General features: G+C 34.3%; 1 protein-coding gene across 1 annotated transcript in view; it reads right to left on the minus strand.

Annotated features, from left to right (window-relative positions):
- Window positions 1–17,401, minus strand: part of LOC124357764 (AP-2 complex subunit alpha) — an 82,785-nt gene extending 65,384 nt beyond the window's left edge. The window contains exon 1 of the mRNA XM_046809802.1: window positions 17,263–17,401. The gene's annotated coding sequence lies outside the window, so the exon portion shown is untranslated. The remainder of the gene's footprint in view (window positions 1–17,262) is intronic.
- Between the last annotated feature and the right edge of the window lie 6,480 nt (window positions 17,402–23,881).

Here is a 23,881-nt window from a genome sequence, read left to right on the forward strand (position 1 = left end):
AAAGAAAGTGTGCGATTATGATGATTTCATTGCTATTAATGCGACTGTCAAGAAATTAATTGAAGTTACGAAGGGAGTAGTAAATGATAATTTTGAACTTAATAAAAAAATAGACAATGTGTCATCCGAAAATTCTAGGTTATCCGAAGAAGTGGTTATGCTTAAGCAAGTGATTAGTGAATTTGGTACTAAGCCTAGGCCTACCTCAACGTTGAGTAAGCCTAGTTCTAACGAAGCAGGTCAGATTGAGAATTATGTACCCAAGGCTGGTCCTAGTGAGAATGTGGAAGGCACTATAGAAGATGATGACAGTGTCCAGCAAAATTCTAATCGTGTGTTCACTAATTCTAACCGAGGTTGGAAAACTGCGAGTTATAGAGGTGGAAAAAGTGGAAACAACATGAGAGGGAATATGGACAAATCTAAGCCTAATGTGAGACACATTTTTGCTACTGAGCGTAAGACTAAAGAACTGGTTCATAGGCCTAAGTATGATGAAGGTGGGCCTAGTTTTAGTGATGCAGTGAAGTCAAGTAAGAACAATGTGGTGCATGGTACGAGACAGGTGAGTGAAGATTTTGTTATCAAGCCAGCTAAGAAAATGTTCTGGATGTTCCTCTCAGGGCTCGATCCTTCAGTGAGCTCGGAGGATATAGTTACGTACTTGAAGTCGTTAAAAGAGTCTGAGACATTTGTGTGTGAGAAACTTGAGACAAAATACAATACATATAGCTCTTTTAAAATTGGAGTTTCTTATGCTTTGGGGGAGGAGCTTATGCACCCTAACTTATGGTTCGAGGGATGCATTATTGGCAATTACCGGGCTCCTAGGAATAGGCCTAAGCCTTTTGTGAAAAGAAATGATTCTTTTTTGGACAGCAACAATCAGTCACTTCGGGCCACCTAAGTGAACCTAGTTCTGATCCCTCTGCAACTCAATATGTAGACTTCACAGTGGTTCACTGGAATGTTCAGGGTGTCCTTCATAAGATAGATGAAATTAGTCTTCTCTCTAACAAATTTGGCTGTCATGTGGTCTGCATATGTGAACATTGGGAGCATCGAGACAATCTTGCAGAATTGGTCATTCCTGGGTTCGTATTGGCAAGTGCGTACCATCGGCCTTCAGCTAAACGAGGCGGCACAGCAGTTTTTCTCAAATCTGATTTGAAGTTTAAAGAATTGTCTTTTCTTGTAAATCTCTCCGTACCTTCTGTGTGTGAAGTAGCGGCGGTTTATATTGAGAATTTAAATGTTATTTGTTTAGAAATTTATAGAGTTCCTGTATATGAAAATTTTGATATTTTTATTGAAAACTTGCATAATGTGTTAAATATTTTATCTGATAAAAATAAAACTGGTGCCTCGATTATTTTATGTAATGATTTCAATGTAGATATTTTAAGTGACAGCTTGCATAATAGGGTTTTAAACAACTTGTTTTTGAGTTTTAACTTGAGGAATACTGTGTATGATATTACTAGACCTAGCCTATATGGTTATTCTGTTGGTACATGTATTGACAACATAGCTGTATCTGTGCATCCTGATAGAATTTGTTCTGCTTTTGTGCAACCAATGGCAATGTCTGACCACCATAGCGTGGTTTTTAAAGGTAAATTGGATCCATGTCAAAATGATGTCTCAATTGGTAACAAAAATTTTAAAAGTAGGCCTAATTTTAAGATATCCAGATCAATTGATAATGTCACTAGTGCATATTTTGGGTTCCTGCTAAGCAGGGTTAACTGGTTGGTATTGTATACGTTAAGCTCAGTTAATGATAAGTTTGAGTTGTTTTTAGCTAAGTTTTTAGAAATTGTTGATATAGCCTGCCCTATTAAATACAGTAGGGTTGTTAAAAATAAGCCTAAAAAGCCAAACTGGTATAATGAGCAGCTTAGATTAGTGAAAGAGCAATGTTTGTTTATGTATGAATTGTTTAAAAATACTGGTCAGGTTTGTTTTAGGGATTCATACAGAGTTCTGAAATCAAGGTATAAATGCAATGTAAGGCAAGCCAAGCGAGCTCATTATGGTAATAAAGTTAAGAATGCTATAGATAAACCTAAAGCAATCTGGTCAATTGTAAAAGAAACCTTAGGTGCTAATGAATGTTCCTCTGTTAAGAAGGTTGATGTAAGTTTAACTAGTAGTGGTTTTAATAATTTTTTCGTAAGTAAAGTTGAGTCTATTGTCCAAGAAGTGCCTCAGCAAATACATGATATGTCATACTATCTTGATAAGTTAAGATTAACAAGTGTCATTAAAGGTAATAATGTAAATTCAACTTTTTCATTTGGCTGTGTTAGTGTTGAACAGGTTCATAAAGCTATTTTATCTTTGAGTAATAGTTCATGTTTAGATGTATACAATCTCAACTCTCATGTTTTAAAATTGGCATCACCATTTATTGCTGAAATTTTGTCATACTTGTTTAATATCTGTATTGAAGGGTGTATTTTCCCACAATGTCTTAAGTTAGTGAAGGTTGTTCCCTTGCATAAGAAGGGCTCAACAGGTGACTATGTTAATTATCATCCCGTGTCAATAGTACCTGTTGTATCTAAGGTTTTTGAAGTTCTTTTAAATAACCAAGTAATTAAGTATTTTGAACATAATAATCTTTTTTCCAAGAGTCAGTATGGCTTTAGACCAGGGAAGAGTACCAGTATGGCGTTAGTCGATTATGTGAAGGAGTGTACAGACGCAAGAAAATTTGTGGTTGGTAGTTTTTACGATATGTCGAAGGCCTTTGACACTATTGATCATGTGATACTTTTAAATAAACTCAAATTTTATGGATTTGATGAAAAGTCTGTTAAACTTGTTCATTCATATTTATCTGATAGGTTTCAATCAGTGTTTTATAATGGTTGCTTCACTCAATACTTGGAAGTAATTACAGGTGTGCCACAAGGGTCAATATTAGGACCAACTATGTTTATTGTTTATATTAATGACTTGCCCTCTGCCCTTAATAATGTTTGTGTATCATCTTTTATGTATGCAGATGACTTAGCAATACAAATTAGTTGTTCAAATATAAATCTAGTAAATCAAATAATGTCTCATTTTAACTCTGTAGCTGAGGATTGGACTGCGGCCAATGGTTTATGTCTAAATAAAGATAAAACTCAATGTATTAAATTTAGTTTGAGTAACTCTATTGATGTCAATGATGTTAAGTTTTTAGGTGTGTTGTTGCAGTCAAATATTAAATGGGAGGCTCATATTGTAAATGTCTGTAATAAGATTTCTAAAGGTACCTTTATGATTAGAAGACTGAAACAATATGTAACTCTAGATGTATTATTGTCAGTATATTATGCATACATACAAAGTCATTTATCTTATGGAATCATTGTTTGGGGCTGTGATAGTAATATAAAAAAACTTTTAATCTTGCAAAAGAGAGTTTTAAGAATTATGTGCAATGCTAGCTGTAGGACTCATTGTAAGCCTTTATTTAAAGATTTAGGTATTCTGACTGTTACATCATTGTATATACTACAGTTATTATTGTATGTTAGGATAAATTTAAATGTTTTACCTACAAATAGTTCAATTCATGATCATGATACTAGACAAAGAAACTTGCTTAGAATCAGGCAATGCAATTACCAAGCAACCATTAAATCAACATATGAAATGGGGATTAAAATTTATAATATGTTACCTAGGGAAATTAAATGCTTAGATGACAATAAATTTAAAATTAAGCTTAAGTCATTGTTGATTGAATTAAGTATCTATGATGTAAAAGAGTTCATTTTATATTGTACTAATTATTAAACACATTTATTAGTATCACTATTTAAATATTGACGATGTCATACATGTATACAATGTGTTTATGGCAATAAAGAATTTGACTTGACTTGACTATTAACAGGACGCCATTGATTTTCAAACACTTTTTATAACTGGGGCCTAAAAAACTACATTATTACAAAGAACAGATTTTATTTTACTTACTGTGAAAATGAACCCTTTGAGTGCCAACGTCCGATTCTATCGGACGTCAAAATGATGTCTGAAAAGTGCCAACGTCCGATTTAACCGGACGTTCGGAAAAATATTCGTAAAAAATCCAAAACTAATATTTTGACTTAATTATAGTTTATATTTGTTCATAAAGAGTTGTTGTTTTCATAATATATCGATTTAGTTGTCTTTGGAAAGATTTATATTAACAAAGATGACGAATGATCTAGATATTATTGACAGCTGATCTTCATGACGTCGTGTTCCAGTTCACTGTAATTCGCGTTGCGGAATTGTACTTTGAGGTTATTTTTAGTATTATTTTGTGTGTATACATTAGTTACATGTTTATATAACAGTTTATTATCCTCGTTTATGTCATTATGGATCGTTCTAGATCCCCTCTAAGTGAAAATGCAATAGGAAGAATTATTGATGAAGAGTTCCTTGACGATAGTTTTGTAAGCAATGTCAGCGTGTGTTCAGAAGACAGTGATAGTAGTGAAAGTGGTTTATTTGGAGACAATACCGATGATGATCCAGATTATATACCTAGTTCCGACTTGGACCAACCTGGACCCAGTAATCGAAATGTGCAAACTAGGCCTACACAACGTTTTGTTTCAAGTGATGAATTGTCAGATGAAGATGTTAGTCCTCAACCTAGGCCTAGAGGTAGGCCTAGAACTGTAATTCCTGACAGTTCAGATGAAAACTCAGATGAAGATGGAAGTGGATGGATAGAAGTGAATGAGGAAAATGACCCAGGTTATAATGAGAATTTTTCTTGTAGTGATAGGCCTTCTGTAAAACACTGTCCAAATAGGAATTCACCGCCAGTCAGCTACTTCAACTTGTTTTTCACCCCAGTAATATTAGATATGTTTGTAAAGTACACAATTTATATATGCTAACTCCTATTTGAGGAAAAATAATGGTATTTTACCACCAAATAGCAGATCAAAGATGTGGTGCCCTGTAACACGGTTAGAAATCATAGCCTTTCTAGCAGTACTACTAAATATGGGCTTAAACCCTAAGCCAACCATTTATTCATATTGGGTCACATCTTCCAGTCAATACATCCCTTGGTTTGGTCGTATGTTCAACCGTAACAGGTTTCAAGGAATATTGACTTTTTTCCACATGGTTGATACAACTAATCTGTCCAGCTCAGGACAACCTGGTTATGACCCATGTGCAAGGTTTCAACCGTTGGTGGACTATGCTAATAGAATTTCTAAACTACATTTTAGTCCTAGGCAGCATCTTTCAATAGATGAAAGTATGATCAGTACTAAAAAAACCCTCACAGCTTTTGCTGTATTTACCCAAGAAACGCCATCACTTCGGTGTAAAATTGTGGGCAATATGTGATTCATTAACTCGCTATTGTCTTTCCTTCTTTGTTTACAAAGGGGCTTCTAATAACGAAGACAAGGCTGAGATTAAAAAGAAGGGATTAGGTTACTATGTTGTAGTCAAGTTGTTGGAAATGACGAATCTTGTAAACAAAGGCTATCATATTTTTGTGGACAATTTTTTTACAACAATTGCATTGGCCAAGTACCTTTATTCTAAACTAACATTTTTGACCGGAACAATCAGGCACAATAGAAAAGGAATTCCAAACTCAATGATTAACAAGTTTAAAGTTGGAGATAAAAAGTACCTGTGGAAAGATTATCTATTAATGCTAGGTTTCAGAGAAAAACAGAGTAATAAAAAACAAGTTCTTCTTTCAACAAAATGTAAAGCAGAAAATGAACGGAAAACAAAAAGGCGAGCAACTTTGGTACGCATAGCTGATAAACCGATGATGATAAGAAATTACAACAGTTTTATGGAGGGAATCGATGGAAATGACCAAATGCTCTATCAATATTTAGATGACCGTAAAACTCTGAAAACTTGGAAGCAAGTGACATTCAATGTAATTGGTCGCATGATGTTGAATTCCTTTATCCTCTACCATAACAACACAGACAAACCTTAAATAGATTACACTACACTGTATCAGTAATAGAAGATTTGTCAAAGGATTGGCTTGCCTTACAAGAAAACCGGCCTAGTGTTACAGACATGGCTAACATTACACCAAATCGCATAAGTAAAGTGGGTGCTGGTAGAGATACAGGCATCGTGTTTGGCTTAATTGAAAAAATTCCTGATGGAAGGGGGGAAAACATTGCTGTATATGTAGCTAAGAGAGCACACAAGCAGGGGGAAAAAGGAAGAAATCTTCATTTATGTGTGTGAAATGTAAGAAAGGCTTACATGCAAAGTGCGTCCCTAAACATCATTGCTAAGTTTTATATGTATTTAGTGTATGTAAATATTACCAAAGATTTCATTTATGCACTCCTATCACAGAAGAGGATTTTGAGTTTCATTTTGTGTTTTGTATTTCTATTAGTTTATAATAAAAATAATCACAGTTTTGAACATTCTTTGTTGTCATGGCTGATAAATACAATTTTACATTGGTGCGGTAAAAGTGACATAACAATGTTAATTTTAAAGATTTTGAAGTGAAAATGTGTACAGTTATTCACAATTAAATGCTCTTTCAGTTTTTATACAAAATGCTCTTTCAGTTTTTATACATAGTTACAAGTCTTGTTTTTTTTTTTCATTGATGTTATTGAGTGTGAAAATGGAAAGATAAAAAAATTTGGAAAAATATCTTTGGTAAGTAAATTTTTTTATTACTAGATACAGTTCCATGGCAGTTTATTGTTTTGGTAAAACTGCAAATTGTGCAAAGAAAATTAAAAGAAAATTAGGTTGATAGCTAAATAAATAACCAAACTATAAATTTTTTTTAAACGCTTACAAATTTGCTAAAATAGGCCTGGCACTTTTCGGTACACTCACTGGAAAAATACCCGGCACTTTTCAGTACACCACCCCCCAAATATGCCCGGCACTCAAAGGGTTAAATGTCATTATGACAATCGGTTCTTGTTCTCTACCTCCAAAAAGGAGAAGTGATGTCGGTGAAAAGGAGGCCACTCTGACCATAACTACTTCTTGTTATTATGCGAAATAACTAGGTTTAGATTAGGTTATCATAAATGTGTTACTAGTAGTACTGAAGTTAAAGATAACCTCACATGATCTGAGTTAGAATGTGAGCATGCTAGGTTGAACCATGAGTTATTCTAATGCAAGCATTATTAACGTAATTTATGCAAAAGATGTCTTATTTATTTCTAATAAAACATTTAACATATAAACATTATTAATTCTATTTGCAATGCATAATTTAATAACTCTTTTATCAAAAACATCTGCTGACCTTATTAAAGTTATTTTAGGATATACAAGAATTTTATGTAGGTTTAAAAATTAACCAAGTAATCTTTTTTATCAGCAGTATCATTGTTTAATGCCAGTCCCTGAACAAAGACTTCACTATATTCATTGTCTCTCCGCTACACAGTGTAATGGATGGATGTATGTATATATGTATGTATGTGGACAAAGAGATTTGCTGGACAAAAACCAACAAGACTCAAAGAAATTCAAAAATGTAGAAACGCAAACCATACAACCAGCCACAGCCTACACAACAGCACCGTCAAGTCCAACACCAGTGAAGCAATTACATGTAATAATAAACAAACCGAAATTAAAACCAAGATGACAAAACGGGCCTACCTCAGACACCTAAACTCACTAGCGCTTCAGAAACACAAACAGATTACTCAGAATTTTATGTTCCCAACTACTCTGCCTCTCTATTAATTGAGCTGACTCAACTGAAGATTCGACAAGACCAACTAGAATGCTCTGTGGTAACTTTGCAAGAAAAACTGCTTAAGCAAGGTGAACAAACAAACCCTGCAACACCACCAGCACTCACACAAAGTACACCCACTGCAAAGAGTCTTCCTTGTTCTAAAAACCATAACATAAGTAAGAGCAAAAAACAAACTGGGAAGGAGAGGAACCATTTCAGTGTACCTCTCCAAGTAGCCAAAAACAAAGCTCGGCATGAAGAACCTGCCAATGTAGAAACAGGCTTGAGAAGGACTACTGTAAATGAAGGATTAATTGAAGGGATCAGAAGAGAGAAAAAACCACACTGAGTGCTAAAATCCTCCCAAGTGGAGAAAACCCTTGAGGAGTTTGTAAACTAGAGAACTTGAAGCCCTCAAGGGATGCTCAGAAAATGACCATTTTCAAACCCAGCAACGCCAAAATAAACCCATCAGTAAAAAACTTTTCTAACCAAAGGTCAACCCCCACAAATATACATCAATATGGAAGTCGCCTCAAAAAATGAAAACGCTTTTTTAGAAAACTGCCAACCAAAACAGGAAAGACACAAAAACATACAAAACCACAGGATTTTCATCAACTCCACTCTGAAAAAAAAAAGGACTCAGCCTCAGAAAATCTCAATTTTCCACCAGAATATAAGGGGACTGTCTAAAAAAGTTGAGAGGCTAAATCACTTTCTGAACCAGTTGCGCCCAACAGTACTGATATTAACTGAACATGGGCTAAATCAAGATAATCTAACGCTCAATATCAATTCATGGATATAAACTAATTACAGCTTTCAGCAGAGGCAATCATAAACTTGGAGGAGTTGCGATATATCTGGAGGAAACATCAGGCATTGAGGGAGAAGCAGCGGATATTGCCAACTACTGCATAGAATTAGTGTGTGAAGCAGCCTTGATAAAGATCAAAATTAACAAACAATCACTACATATATTGGGAGTTTTATAGACCTCCAGGAGGACAAAGTAAACAAGCAATCGAGATGATAGCTAGTATCCTGGAAAATATTCGAGCAGAGACAAATCCAATACTTTTAATGGGTGACGTTAATTTTGACAGACTAACTGACAATCCAGAAAACCAACATTTTGAAGAAGAGCTGCTAAGTCATGGAATAATACGCCTCCCTCTCCAGAAACACGCATAACTAACACTTGCAAATCATCTATAGACTGCATATGCACTAACATGCCCAATTCAACTGTCAAATTCAATATTTTTCAAACAGGCTTATCAGATCACACAGGCCAACAATGTCTTTTACACCTAGAAAGTAAAATCCCACACAAACATCAGTGAGGTGAACACAGAAGAAATTTCAGTAAACAAAGTCTTCAAATTCTTAAAACGGAGCTTATGAAAGTAGACCTGGAGCTGTGTGTATAATGAGCCTGAATGCTGAAGAAAATGTACAATGCCTTTTACAGGAATGTAAGGCTGAATCTGGACTTAACTTGCCCAAATAAGAAATCAAGAAACCAAAAAAAGATCTAAGCAAATGGCAAGTACGATGAAGAAGCCAGGAGATTGAAAGAAATTTTTCTCAGGGCCTTTCGGAAATATGAAGTAACTGGCAATGCTGCAGATAAGGCTGAAATGATCACTAAGAAAAAAGACTACGACCTCAAGCTTAGAAACCTTAAACGTACTGCAGCAACAGAATACATAAATAAATCCGACAATAAATCAAAAGCACTGTGGACCATAATAAACTCAGAGAAGCAGGCTAAAAATCCAAGTGTAACACCTCTTCAAATGGAAAATAAATGGTAACATTTGAAAACAATCCCTCGTTGATTGCTGAAAAACCTAAATAAATTTTTTGCAGAAGTAGCAGAAAATACACTGATAAAAAAACAGAAATGATCTGCATTATGTCCCGCAGTCAATTCAAAACCCTCCCATTAGGCAATACATCGAAGTGTTCAACTTTGCTCCAACTAATGAAAAAGAAGTTTTAGAAATAAATTAGCTCTCTCAAATCAAAATTATCATGTGGTTTGGATGAGGTACCCTCCAAGGCTGTCAAGCATTGTGCTGAACAACTCGCTGCCCCCCTTGCTGCTGTGATAAATAAATCATTTGAACAAGGACACTTCCCATCATTACTAAAATTATTGAAGATTTACCCAAAACACAAGACTGGAACAACTACAAAATTAGAGAACTATCGGCCAATCTCATTGATATCCACAATTTTCAAAAATAATAGAAAAAAATTGCAATCAAAAGGATGACTGAACATCTGCAAAAACCAAGAGCTGCTAACAAAACATCAGCTCATTGGTTTGAATTGAGCTATACACTATACACGGCTTCTTAAAAAGGAAGATCAACACTAAGTGCATTAGTCAGCCTAGTTGAATTTTGTCACAGATCAGCTGGAGGACAACAAACTTGTAGCAGCTGTTATGGTTGACTATAGCAAAGCTTTCGACTGCTTGGGACAACGACCTCATTCTAACTAAACTGGCAACTCTAGGTGTCAGGGGAGGGGTCGGGGAACTGGATAGCGAGTTACCTAGAAGGACGCCAACAGCTTGTAGAATTACAAACATCAAACAAATGGTAAGAAGACATCCTTCAAATCCACCTTTCAACCCTCAAATAGAGGAGTACCACAAGGCTCAGTTTTGGGCCCTTTTTCTGTTTGTCCTTTTTACCAATGATTTTCCAAATTCCATAAATTATAACTCTGTAATGTATGCCGATGACACTACTCTCCTTCTAACCACAAATACTGCTGAAGAGCTCCACTCTGACATAATATCATCAACGCAAGAAACACTTCACTACTGTCTCCAAAACGACCTGGTAATAAATCCAAAAAAGACAACCTGCATAAACTTTAGTAGGCGACTGGACGAGATACCAAAAATTCCTGATCTCTTGGTAGAAAAAGAAGCCAAATTACTGGGAGTTACCATAGACTCTGATCTTTCCTGGACTACTCATGTCAATAATTTGAGCAAGAAGCTGGCATCAGGTTTTTGTTGTGAGAAGAATGAAGTGGATTGGAGGACTCGATATAGCGAAAGCAGCCTAATACGCCTTGATTGAATCCCACATTAGGTATGGTTTGATAGTGTGGGGTGGCACAACCAAACAAAACCTAAATAGAATCCTAGTCCTACAAAAGAAAGCAATAAGAACACTTGCTGATCTAAAACCAACAGAGAGTTTGTAGAGAATCTTTCAAAGCACTAGGAATTCTAACAGTGATAAGTCTCTATATCCACACTGTTGTTACCCACACACACCAGCAGGACTACAGACGAGGGGAGAATATCCACCACTACTACACGAGACGAAGCAAAAGACTACATACTTCCACTACACCACACTACACAGTACAGCAAGAAGCCGTCGTACATCGGACGTAAACTGTATAATGCACTACCAGAATCACTGAAGAACCTGAACACCCAACAACTGAAGAGACAACTACAGGACTGGCTGGTGGAACGACCGCTATACACATTGGAGGAATTCTTCACCATGACACAAACCTACTAATTTGTAAAGCAAGAAGCATGAAGACAATTCTGTATTTTGACGCCATTACATTTTCTTGATGAAATTGTAAATAAAGCATTTTGATTGATTGATTGATTGATTGATGTTATGTATGTATGTATGTATATATATATACATACATCCATCCATTACACTGTGTAGCGGAGAGACAATCGAATTATACTTATTACAACTTTGCTAGGTTGGATATTGTCTCAAGTTACAGCTCTGTTATCATTAGTTTGAACACAGTCATTGACATCTTTACATGAAGTACTCTGAATTCATTGCCTCCTTTTTAGACGTGCTTTTTAATAATGTAATTTTTTTAGGTTCCTGGTAAGAAAAACTTCCAAAAATAGTGACCTATGTATAATACCAAATTACCTCATATTCTTAAGGAATTTCATGCATAAAAAGTATACTTTTCAGTTTCTAAAAAATATATAGGCCATTTCACATTACTCTTTCCTGTAAAATCACTCACTTTCAGTCATCTTTTATCAGAATCTGGTCTCAATTTGACCACATTTAGAACCAACCAACATCTGAGTTATGAATTTTCAAAGTTCCACTTCGGTAGAGAAGCGCCAAAAACAAGCACAGTTTTTCTGTTTGTTCATATTGAGATTAGAACTGGAATTTATTGATTTGAAATAATTTGCTTAAGGCTCATTCCATATCAAATCAACACAGTGAGAGAATCCTACATAATGTTTTGCAAACTTATCCCACAGGTTGGGGTTTGGTAAAACTGACTCTGGGTGGATGACTTTTATAAATACAGTATCTGTCAAAAGTATAAGAAAACTATTAAAATACTAATATATAGGATTCTAGCCCTTAAACATTTGCTAAATTTAATTATGTTATATTACTATCATATAGCCCATGAAAAATGAAATTTTTTGACACAAATTAGACTCCTCTATCTTTAATACAGCGGATTCCACAGATATTTTTCTGTTTGTAAAAACGGCCTAAAACCCACAAAATTTAGTATAAAAAAGATATAACTCTAGAATGGATAATACTAGACTAATGGTTTTAGGTATATGAATAGGCTATTAGTTAAGGAATGTTTAACTGGTTTTAGAAAAAACTTTTAAAAATTGTGGTAAGTTTCGTACACTGAAATTTGATTTTCTTTTTTTAAATTTTCCATTTGAAAGTTCAAACTATTGTAACATACCTAGTTTCATAATTGAAGTCATTTTAGTGTATAAAAACTTCACAGCCACGTAGATCTAGTTTGTGAGTTGGTAGAACTGCATAAAAGAGCTTTTGTCACTATAATTTGTTAGTGGCAGATTATTGGTACCTATGTGGAAAAGTGACTTGAGTTATAGGAAGATTAATGAAAAACCTCATTTGAGGATGTCGTCATGTTGGGCGAAAACTGACAACGTCCTCATATAAGGACGTTTCGTAGTATTGCTATATTTTTGGTATTTATAAAGATATTGATGCCTAGTTTGGTGGTTTGACATCCCAATATATCAAACTAACAGATAGTTACGTTTATACATTGATAACACTGTTTCACAATAGTCACGTGACTCAAATACTCAAGTACTGCCGTAAGGGTGCTTTGCTTATGCTAGGTAGTCGGCACAAAAAGTGTCACAACAAAAACAAGTATTACTTCTTTCAACAGACAGTGCGGCCACTGATCAATTAAAATCCGGAAAAAGGGAGATAAAGTCTTTATAACCAGTAGGCCTAAAATAATTTGCCACTAAAACGCCTTCATGGGCGGAGTAGATTCAGCAGACCAAATGCTCTATTGTTATTTGAATGAAAGGTGTACTCTGGGCTATTGGAAAAAAAGCAGCATTCCGCATTTTTTCCAGAATGATGTAAACCTCTACATCCTTTATAAAATGAATACAGAGAAGGAAGACTAGCTTTCAAAATTTCAATTATAGAAGCAATCACTGAGGAATGGCTCTGCAACCCCAGTCCGGTACAACATACAGGTTTTGGTACTGTCCCTTCTTTACCATTCTCCGGAAAATAAACAGATAAATTGATCAGTGTACAGTGCTCAGAGTAGTTCAGGAGGTAAAAGGAGAAAAACTCTCCTGCAAACATTGCAATAAAGGCGTTCATCCCCTGTGCTTGACAAAGCACAGGTGCTAAGAAGAGGGAGCGTCATGAACACAAGTTTTTACATAATCGTGTAAATAGTTTTGGTTTTTAGTTTTTTTTATATTCTGATAAGGTACATATTACATTATTAAAATGTGTACACATAAAAGAATATTTCCAAACATCTTCAAGAAAAAAATGTAAACTGTCCATACTGAATAATAATGACAGGTAAGAATATGTTATAAATCAAATTTTCCATTTTTTTTAGAAAATAATTTCCTGCTGTGTTATTTAATATTCAATTTTCTTAAAAATTGTCACAGGTCTTAATTATTACAATGTACTTCAATACAAAAATAAATTTTATGTATAAAATACTTTTTGTTTATATTGATTTTGGAGTTCAAAATAAAAATTTCATCATAAAACTTTTTTTTATTTTAGTACTTTTTGAATAAAAAAAAAATAATTAAGCTTAGAATGAATGTGTTTATCTTATAGTATAGTTAAAGAGAAAAAAAAAACAAAGTAAAAATATTGTACTATCAATAGTACCGTTTTTATAATAATTTATGTAAAAGTACTACAAAAATGGTGATTTAGGCCGTGGCAATTTACGCTAGTCAGCCGTGCTAAGTGCCCGGCGGCCAAAGGGTTAATACTATCAAATACTGGGTGGTTTACCATATCTTTAACTTTTTACATTTATAATACGTATTTACATTTATATTTAATAACAAATAGTAGATAAGGACTTCTTCTTTAGTACCCAATAATTGTGTTGTAAAGTCATATTTGAATTAACCCATTTATAAATTTATTAGTTTATCAGTCTATGTTACATTGTAATGAGTTAGTTAAATGTTTATATACTAACATGCTACCAGAGTAATAGGTCACAGGAACGTAAAAACAACATATTATTTTGAATTAGGTAATTAACAAAAGTATATCCCGTCTCCAGTGGCCATTACACAAATACCACACACACAGTTTAACTTCACTTCACACACACACTTCACTTCACAGTTTGTTTCAATTACTTTGGAACAGTAAAGTCAACCCGAATTTTATGTTAAAGAAATATACACATTTTTAATTATATAAAATAATACAACTTTCTTTATACTAAGTTTGGGCAGTTACTATTTTTAACAGGATAATCAAACATGTCTGACAGTATTTAAATAATTCTATTTGATGATTCGATATTATTGATCACTCGAGTGTTGGACATTTACTATACTGCAGCCCTCATATTTGGGTAGTTTACCATAATGTTAATTTCATAGCAACTTTTCTGAAATATTAAATCTTATTTAATTTTAGATCTCCATATTTCTGAAACCATTTGAGATATTGAGTTGAATTTGGTATTTTTCTTAATCTTCATAAAGGTAAGCTATCTACCGAATTTCATCAAAACCTGAGATGTTGTGGTTAAATCAGTGTGTTGTTTTGACATGGAATAGGTTTTATATTTCTAAACGCAGAAATAAACAAGCTACATTTTAATATAACTCCCATTATTATATTTCTACTAGTTAGTTAGGAAAGTGGTTAATGTTCAAAACTTTGGCTGGCTATCTATACTTTTCAACCCAAGAGTAGATTGAGTAACAGACGGTTCATTTGGCCATCAGCTCAAGACACAACTGAGGTACCAATCAGTCTAGTAAGTCATAAAAACTCTAGTAAGTTCAACCATAAATGCTTGAGAGAACTAAAAATATATACTAAAAGGAACAGTAGGATAAAACAAGCCACAGACAGATTGAGTAAAGCCTACATGTTGTGTAATGACCTTGATCGACTTGATGAATGCTGCCGACCTAACTTTCCCGATCAAGAAAACTATATTAAAGCAAACAAAAAAACATTCTGCAAACATTTAAGGTAAATTCACTTCACCATATCAGCCACAGGGAACTCTGAATAGTCTGAAATTGATCAGAAAGTATAAACTTTATTTACTTTTCATCAATTAATTGTTGTTGATAAATTGAGATTTAAATAATTGTTTTAATACTGAATAGGTTCCGTAAAAAAAGCATTGATGGGTTTTTGTTTAATTATTCTAGTACAGTTAATATATTAATGATTTTAGTTCAGTATTCTAATTGACCATTTTCGTGGCCAAATACGGAACTGCAGCAGGCTGTCTATTGTATTTCAATGCAACTATTTATACCTTCGTATTAGGCTATATATGGTTTTTTTTTTATTCCTCAGCACTGGATTCATTGCAGCATTAGTTTTAATTAATGTGTGCGTTGTAACATGAACACCACTACAATAAAATAACTATAATCCAAAATCATAGCTTATACTTTCATTACTGATAGGGACATCACACCCAGCATAATAGACATCTTCTAAAAACTAATAGGTTCACTAAAAAAGTAGGGGTAGGTTAGGATAAGCGGACCGGGTTTTTTTAATCGAAGAATGTAATCATCGATACCTAATATTTGCATCTCAAATCCTAGACTATCAATCGATATAAAAGTATCTATAGTCGTCAATAACAATCACATGTTTTAAATTAAAATATGAATTTAATATTTACAGTGAACAAACAAATTATTATAACCAAAATTAGGAAAACTGAAGATGACCAGATTTGCTCCTCTCACAGTTACAGTTGTTTCTCTCCCACAAATTTCACATACGTTTTTCGGTACGATTATGTGTATTATCTGAAAGTTTTTACAGGATATAGATTACTGTAAGTTAATCGTTCAAAATAATTGGTATCAATTTACAAAATCGTGACCATGGAAAGGTATGTTAATTTTTTTTTCCTGAAAACTACAATTTTTCCTGAAAACAATAGTGAAGAAAAAATTCGTCGGCAACGAAAATCAAAGGAGTTACGATTTTTTGAAATCCTCTGAAAACTCTGTTTTTGACAGTACCTCTGGCAATTTTACTGAAATGATGACGTTAATCCTGTCAACGATGCCTGCCCGCTGTGCAGTGCTGCGCACTGCTTGCTCTTTTAGAAAAAAAATTAACTCGAGCTTGCAAAAGTCGAATCCCAGATCACGTGATGCCCCTGATCCTTAACCCTCCAAGTGTTGTTCGACAAAATTTTATCAGTTATTTTCCATTCTTAATGCAATAATGGCCGAAAGGCATCAATATAATACAATGATATACTTTCCCCCCAGTTTATATGCACCTGTGATAATAATACTTGGCTATAAATGCCCAACCCATGAAAAAAAGTCCATTTTTCATGGTCACGGTATTGTAAATAAATACCAAATAATTAATCAGTAACGATTGGTTATATCGATGGTTATGATTCAGTAATATTGTTTGCCAATTTCGATATAAAAAACCGGGTTCGCTTATCGTACCCTACCCAAAAAGTATACCGGTACTAGTGGTCAGTGCTAATGGGGTGTCAATCATACATATGTTATTCTAAATAAATATATATATGCAAATACAACAGATCACACATTTACACAATATTAATATTTGTACTATTGTAATACAATTATTTTTCTGTTAACTAAACCTTTATCACGATAAAACAGCACTGTTCACAACTATGTGTAGTGCAAACTTGTATTAGGCCTATGTCTAGTAGATTTATCAACCAAATTCCAAATGTCAATTAGATACTAATGCTTCTACAAAATATTTTTCAATACAACCTTAATTCACAGTGTTAGGTATAAAACTACAATTAGGCTAGGTAAGAATAAAGTGGAAATGTTTTGAAAAAATAATTCGAAAAGGCCTACCTAGCCCAATACAAGTACAACACCGAGCCCAGCCCTGCAATTGGAGAATGAATACAAACTAGAAAACAGTTGCTTGTATTTAATCATTCGCTGTTAAAATCTAAAGACTTACTTTATTACTAATCCAATCTCAATGTAGAAAATAGTATAATCCTCAATGACAGATACGAACAGGAGACTATCACTTACGGCTTCAACTTCCGATACACTTGGCAGACGCCATTTGCAATTCGCTAGTGGCTGGAAAGACGATTTCATTCAATTCAATAAATAGACCACTGGCAGGTATACAGATTCTGACACTCTATGACGCTTCATTTTGTATAGTATATATTCGTATATGACCAAGTGATCACTGTGTATAGGGTGTTGAGAGCGGGACTACAAAAGAAGGTTATATTTAGCAATGAGGTACAACTTGTGTATATAATATGTAGTAAAATAAATAAAGTGCAGGAATAAGATAATTTTATTACGGTAGCTGATACGGTACTATGTCAGTTACGAGATTGCGCATACACGAACAAATAATATAGTAACCTAAGATGTGAGTAAGTTGTAAAATAGATCTTGTTTATAATAAGAATAAATACATATATGCTTGTAAATAGTAAAAATAACGATACAATCGTTTTCAAGAATTGTCATACTTGGAGGTTCGTTACTTTGGTATTAAAGTAACCCATGAGCCCAAAGCAGGGTTACACTCGATATGAATCCTGAAGCCAAAGTTGTAGAAATGAAATAAAAATCAATAAGCTTTGTGAAAGATTAACCATAAATTATAAACTAATTATATATGAAGGGCCACGGGGAAAAACGATCAAAGTCCATTCTTCTACCAAATTCATGTTTCTATGGAATCTGTTAGATCATTACTGATAGTATTTAACTACAATATCATTCAGGCAAGAAAGAGCATGGTCACTCAGTTATAGCAGGGAAAAGATTGGGGCTAACGGGCGAGAACGATCAGCGTCCTCGCGCCGACGGGCAAGAGAGATCAATGTCCAATTCGCTCCCTCCACTCACATCACTGATTTATGTCAGCTGTTCTTCTTTGTGCTCTGTTGTGTTGGACAGCCTGTCTACACAACGCATAATTCCAACCTAACTTATTTTAACTTTACACGAGTATCATGTTGAGTGATTTTAGTGAAACAGATAGTGTAGATGGGACTAATGTACAACGTAATGTGAAGAAAAGGAAGAGAACAGGTAGAATGAAGGACGTGATACACAAACTGCAAGCGTCAAGCAATGAGACAGGTGAGAATTCTAGATGTTTTCGATACAAGTCTTTTCAAGTTATTTCAACTGGGGAACAGCAACGTAAAATATCGAACTTTAACAAATTGGGTGATTACAACAAACAGAATCAATATTTTAGCGGATTGATTACCGTTGTTTCAGCGGCGACGCAACAGAAATGATGATGAAGAGGCAAGTTATCATACGTCCTCTTATTGTTATCGTGTACGTGTACATGTTGATGGTAGCGATACATTTCAGTATGTAGGCCCTAACCGTTTGCTACAAGGCCTTTTTAGCCTTACACGGCATTACTAACCGCCGTGTGCAAACCTTAAAGAAACAGCTGACTGCATTCGGTGAACCTCAGACAGATGGTAAAGGTAAACATAAAAATAGACCAATTAAAATGTCCGAGTAAACTAAATCGAAAGTTTTAAACTTCATTAAATCTCTTAGAGGTAGTACAGTGTTGCCAGAAAGTTTTGGGACACCCCACATAAAGTGATATACTACTTGTGTCCCTATACTAACAGCAGATTGGCTAACCCTATATATTTCCCCATTAACGCAGTGAAAACGAAGTATTTTGGTGTGACTTTCATTACTTTATGTATAAAATCTTTCAAAATATGAACTTTTTTGTGATTTTAAAATTTTGGAGGAAACACCTGTTTTTTGAAACATTAAAATTTATAACTTCTAAAATAAATGTCCAATCATCTTAATAATTGGTACGTTGTTTTAACATAAGATATGGAGTAATAAATACAAACACGGAAATGGCGATGTTTATAGCTGACGGCAACAAATCAAATTATGAAAAAGGAGTGCGTGCACATCAATATCCCTTCCTCTGTTTTGTGAGGAACAAGCTGGTGTGCGTGGATTGCCTACCACTCTCATAGTTCGAGCGCTACAACGCACCAAAGTTATCAGTTTTTCATTTCCGAAAAAAATAAAAATAAAGGAACTTTGAGCAATCACCAAACTGTGAGTTATTTTTTTCTAGTTGCCACAATAGCATTTATTTACTCCATATCTTATGTTAAAACAACATACCAATTATTAAGATGATTGGACATTTATTTTAGAAGTTATAAATTTTAATGTTTCAAAAAACAGGTTTTTCCTCCAAAATTTTGAAATCACAAAAAGTTCATATTTTGAAAGATTTTATACATAAAGTAATGAAAGTCACACCAAAATACTTCGTTTTCACTACGTTAGTGGGGAAATGTATAGAGTTAGCCAATCTGCTGTTAGTATAGGGACACAAGTGAGTCGCCAAATGCCAAAACAGGCTAAATCCAAAATTTAAAAAAAGTTGAGATATTGATGACATTGAGTTCTGTATTACCTAGGCTACAGATTTGTCACTTCAAAATGTTCCAAAAACCAGTTAAAAACTGTTTAAAATTAATATTTAAAAGTGAAGGTTGTTCCAAAATCAGTTATATCCTATAGCCCATTCGGTTCCAAAAACAGTCATATCTGCACAGATGACAATGTTCCAAAACCAGCTATATCAAAACTACAATAACTTACAATGTTTCATGTTTCTGTGTCAAAATAAGTTAAATCCCAAAAGACTTTTCCTATAGGGAACTGCTGATCATTTTCCTTCTGAATTAATTGTTTATTTTGTTGGCTAATTTTAAATTTCAAAGGCTAAAATAGTGTTATAAGAAGCAATAGCACTCAATTATTTAACATTATTTTAAAAGCTCCTGATTTGTTGTGTGTCATAAACATGGAGGCTGAACATACAGGAGGTATTTTAGAAGGTAGTGAAGGCGTTGGTATTGATATTATAAATGCTGAAGTTGTAATTGTTCAACAAGAAAATGTCAATATAATGGACATAACAGTGGAAACTCCACAAAATGTGGAACAAGTAGAGTTGGTAGAGAGATGCCTGGCCCTTTGGCAAAGAAAAAGGAAGAAAAACGAAAGAGCATGGAAGGAAAAACTGTTGCAAAAGTTGCTAGGTAAGTTAACAACATTTGGTAAAGAAAACTAAACTAGCCTAATCTTAACACTCATTTGAACTAAAATAACCTAACCTCAACTAAGCTAACCTAACCTCAACTAAACTAACCTATAACCGCAACTAAACTACTTAATCTCAACCAGCCTAAAGTAATTCAGCTTAGGCCCTAACTTAACTACAACAGTTTTTGACAACGTTTTGCGATCTATAATTTGTTTTTATTACAGGTTAGTATTTTTTTAAAGGTATAGGAGAACTAATAATCCCTATTTTGTTTTTAGACACCGCCCGAAGGGATTTCCACAGATGCCTAGTTGTAAACATTCGGCCAAAAGTAAGTACCCGCTGCGCAGAACTTTCCCTGCAGGATGTTAGAAAGATACATCAGCAATACTATAAAGACGCTGACCTTCAATCAAAGAAGAATTTTATTCTTCAGCACGTCATTGTTTCCTCAGCAAAAAGGACTCGTCTTCCAGAAGGTATCAAATCAAAAAGAAATGTAAGTACTGACTTTTTCTTACCTAAAATGAGGAACAACAAAACTGAGAATGTTAAAGTATGTCGGGCAGGCACTACTTACAAATTTTGCAAGAGAGTAAAAACCGAGTGCAATTGATTTGCAAAAAAAGTACCTGGAAACAGGCGTCGTACCTTTGGAGACTCGGTGGAGGAGCACGCCAAGTGATAAATATAATATAAAGAAAGACAGCATCAAATCTTTTATTAAAACATTTATTCCAGTACAAAAACACTATTGCAGAGCGAAAAACAAGCATAGGCAATACCTTCCAAGTGAGCTTAACATTACAAAAATGTGGAAAATGTATATTGAGCAGCATCCAACTGAAGAATTAAAGTGTGAGTATGACTTTTTCAGGCTGGTTTTTTCTGAGAACTTTAACATTGGTTTTTGACGCTCCGTACACTGATAAGTGTTCAACCTGCACAAGGGCTTGAGTGTGAACTAGCCACAGAAAAAGATGCAGGCAAGCGTTGAAACACTAAAGCTAAACCTAAAAGCCCACAAAGTCCGTGCAGACAAATTCTACAAACTTTTGCAAGAAAAATAATGGATAAAGAGCTTATTCTGAGCTATGATTGTCAGAAAAATCTTGTCCTTCCTAAAAATACCGGACCAAGCCGCATAACTATAAGCGCCAGCTATATCTATATATTTTGTGATTTGTGAGGGACATTCTAAAGTCCTCTTGAATTCAGAAAACACCTTTTCTTACCTCTGGACTGAAAACCAGTATGCAAAAGGGTCCAGTCAAATTGCATCTGCTGTTTACCACAGGTTAACAAGCGCTAACATGGAAAATGTCACCACAGTCAAACTTTTCTCTGACAGCTGTGGTGGCCAAAACAAGAACACAACTGTTGTCGGTATGATTGCTCATTGGCTCCTGAAAGATGCACCTAAACATGTTACTAAAGTTGTACTACTCTTTCCGGTAGTCGGCCATTCTTTCATTCCCCCTGATAGAGTGTTTGGAGTACTTGAAAGGAAATTTCAAGATCTGAGTTGTAATCAACAATCCCAATGAGTACACTGAAATAATTGAAAAGCACTGTTACTGTTGTGAAACTTGGGACGGATTGCCCTGTGAGTGATTGGAAAACTCTAACCGATGCTGTTCTAAAAAAACCAGGACAATGGCATTTTCAATTTCAAAAGGCCAAGAAATTTATCTTTTCAAGAAGTAAAAGTAATCCAAACTCCATCCTGGTACAAGGAGAAGCAAACTATGTATTTGAAATCGGCGAGAGTAAAGTCAGTAATGAAAAGGGGGAAAAATTTTGACAATGCAGTTTTGAGAGTGATACAAGAAGGACACCCAGTGAAACAAGTAAAAATCAATGATGTGAAATGCTTGCTAAAATCTCCACTATGGAAATGACTGGCAACGGGAGCCAAAGTTGAAGTTTTTCAAGGACTTATTCCAGCTACCTACCACCAATCAAGGCGAAGGAAGATGATGATGGATGATTTTGAAATAAATGAAGAGGATGAGCCTATGATTGAGTGAAAATATTTTTAATAAACGGACACATTTATTTTATAAACTCTGTAGATAAATAAATTCATGGTTTTGTATTGAAAATGAATACGATTGTGTTCATTAATCCTAACCTAACTTTACCTAACAATATAGGCTACAATGTTTTGAGAAAAAAAGGATTTAATAATATAAGGTTCTGTTTTTAACTTATTTTGGAATGGTTAAACGCAATTTAACTGGTTTTGGAACCAAAGTTAAAAAGCAAATGGCGGAGAGTAAGTTTCCAAAAGCAGCTAAATCATAGTTACTGTTCCAAAACAAGCTATGCCATATATTTAATCGGCCTGCAGTAATTATAACTTTTGTACCATTTTTTAGCAATTTTAAAACAATATAACTAATTTTTTAACCTTTTTTTTTAAACAAAAATCATAAAAATGTAATGGATGTGAGAAAAAGCAATCAGTTTTTGGCATTTATCTAAAAAACTTGCAGAGTGGATTTAGCTTGTTTTGGCATTTGGCGACTCAAGTAGTATATCACTTTATGTGGGGTGTCCCAAAACTTTCTGGCAACACTGTAAATCACATTATTCACTAAAAGATTCATCAAGGGTGTACTTGCCTGAAGAGTTAAATAAATCAAAATTACACAGAATGTACAATGAATCTAACAAAGAGCACACTGTCGGTTTGACAACGTTTAGTAGTATATTTGATGGGAACTTTAATATTGAATTTGGATACCCAAGAAAGGATACGTGCAGCTGTTGTGATATATTGAAATCAGAGATTTCAGTGTTACAATATGAAATTACTAAGGCTACTGATGAAGAAACTAAAGCACTATTAGCACAAGAACTACTCAAAAAGGAGAAGGAAAAACAGTGCATTTGGCGAGATGTGACAAGTTTTATTCAATCAAAAGAAAGTGTCGAAAAGAATCCAGAAGAAATGAAGAAGTTGAAGGAATTACTGTTGATTTTTTTAAAAAAATCTGCCAACACCAAACATGACAACATTTTATGTGTATTACCGTCGTCAACTGAATTTCATTTCTTTTAACATTCATGTGTTATCAGACTCAACCTCAGTATTTTACACGTATGATGAGAGTGTCACTCGAAAAGGGGCTGATGATGTTTGCTAGATGCTTAAACACTTCTTTTTTTCTTCTCTAATTGTTAGCTCTAGGCAAGTAGGCTTCGGGAAATCCCATGCCGCCTCAATGTACTATTTCTTTCTTGACGTAAGAGTCTTGTAAGGATCTAGGTTATCTTCTCGCTAAGGGTCCATCAGGCTTCCTAGGTTGAAGCACCTTATCCAGGTTACATTTAAGTTACCAATATGCAGAGAGTTACTTTGTTTTAAATAATGTTCTTAATTGAGCTCAATAATTGAAGTAATTCTTTAAAATTCTCTCAATCGTTAGACTGGAGAATTTTAGTTAAGTTTTGAACATTCATCCCATACTGATTCTTT

Source organism: Homalodisca vitripennis, chromosome 3 (genome assembly GCF_021130785.1).
Source record: "Homalodisca vitripennis isolate AUS2020 chromosome 3, UT_GWSS_2.1, whole genome shotgun sequence".
NCBI classification, from domain to species: domain Eukaryota; kingdom Metazoa; phylum Arthropoda; class Insecta; order Hemiptera; family Cicadellidae; genus Homalodisca; species Homalodisca vitripennis.